At 48.8% G+C, this 1,701-nt stretch overlaps 1 non-coding gene across 1 annotated transcript; it reads right to left on the minus strand.

Moving 5' to 3' along the window:
- Nucleotides 1-1,090: 1,090 nt before the first annotated feature.
- trnae-cuc (transfer RNA glutamic acid (anticodon CUC)) lies at nucleotides 1,091-1,162 on the minus strand. The gene has a single exon. It is a non-coding gene; the product is annotated as a tRNA-Glu (tRNA).
- Between the last annotated feature and the right edge of the window lie 539 nt (nucleotides 1,163-1,701).

Below are 1,701 nucleotides of genomic sequence, written 5' to 3' on the forward strand. Positions count from 1 at the left end.
TCTTGTGCTCTTCGCAGTTTCTCTGTGCTGCAGTGTGTAGTGGCTCGTTGAAATAATCTCCTGATGCAGCTTCGTTTGTGGGTGTTGGGATGATTGCTTCTGCAGTTAAGTACTTGGTTTGGGTCTGTTGTTTTTCTGTAGATGCCAGTTTGAAGTTCCGCATTGACTGTTCGCTCCACTGTGACATCAAGGAATGGCACTTTGTTGTTGTTCTCCTCCCCGTCAAACCAGGAGCCCCCCTTAGACCATAGTCTCACTACTTGGAACACCAATATACAGACTAGTCAAAGGCCTCCACTGAAGGCTAAAACACCTCCACTGAGGACTAAAACCCCAAGTCGAAGATTCACTCCACTCCATTTACTCCATCCAAGAATTCCTGAACACCAAAGACACTGAGATAGAAGAGGATGGATTAATGTTGTCCTTTGACATAACAGCCCTGTTCACATCCATTAACATCAACGTGGCCAAAGAAAACTGAAGACACTACTCGAAGAACCAAAGACACAAACACAGCATCAACTTCATCAGCAAAGATAGCACTGTCAAGCTCGTGGAACTGTGCCTTACCATCCACTTCATATTCAATAACAAGCCCTACAAACAAATCAACGAAATACGCACGAAACCTCCAGCATCAGGATTCCTAGCAGAAGCAATAATGCAGAGACTCGAACAGACAGCCCTTCCAACGATCCAACCCAAACTTTGGGTCCGCTACAGCGATGACACTTTTCTCATCAAAAAATGAAACAAATTAGAGGAAACCTACAACACCATCAACAATCTCCTTACTGGCATAAGATTCACAAAAGAGGAGAACAACAACAAAGTGCCATTTCTTGATGTCACAGTGGAGCGAACAGTCAATGGTAAATTCAAAACAGCGTCTACAGGAAAACAATGCACGCGAACCAAGAACTTAACTACAGAAGCAATCACCCCTACACAATCAAACACATCTGAATCAGGACACTATTTCAGCGAGCCACGACACACTGCTGCACCCAGGAACGACGAAGATCAACAAATAACTGTACAGAGCATTTCCGAAGAACGGGGAGCCCCTAAACCCCCTGAAAACAGTTTCCCTGACCGGGAATCGAACCCGGGCCGCGGCGGTGAGAGCGCCGAATCCTAACCACTAGACCACCAGGGAGATGCAAGTGCAGGCTGATAGCTCTACCAAACATTACTTCCCTGCCCGGAAATCGAATCCGGGCCATGGTCGGTCGAAGGCTTTCACCTGTGTATCCAACAATGTCATTTCTTGTATCCATTGCTCCCGATGCGGTCTCCTCCACATTGGGGAGACTAGAGACTCCTCGCAGAGTCAAGACACAGCGCTTGAGGGAATATCTCCAGGACACCGGCACCAATCAACCCCATCACCCTATGGCCCAACAGTTCAAACCCCTCCCACTCTGCCGAGGACATGCAGGTCCTGGGCCTCCTCCATCGCCACTCCCTCCCCACTCGATGCCTGGAGGATGAACGTCTCATCTTCCGCTTGGGTTAAATTCAACCCCAGGCCATCAATGTGGACTTCATCAGTTTCCTCATTTCCCCTCCCCCACCTTACCTCAATTCTAGCCTTCCAGCTCAGCGCTGTCCTCATGATCTGTCCTACCTGCCAATCTCCCTCCCCACCTATCCACTCCACCCTCATCTCTGATCTGTCACCTCCATCCCCACCCC

Source organism: Chiloscyllium punctatum, chromosome 36 (genome assembly GCF_047496795.1).
Source record: "Chiloscyllium punctatum isolate Juve2018m chromosome 36, sChiPun1.3, whole genome shotgun sequence".
Lineage (NCBI taxonomy): Eukaryota > Metazoa > Chordata > Chondrichthyes > Orectolobiformes > Hemiscylliidae > Chiloscyllium > Chiloscyllium punctatum.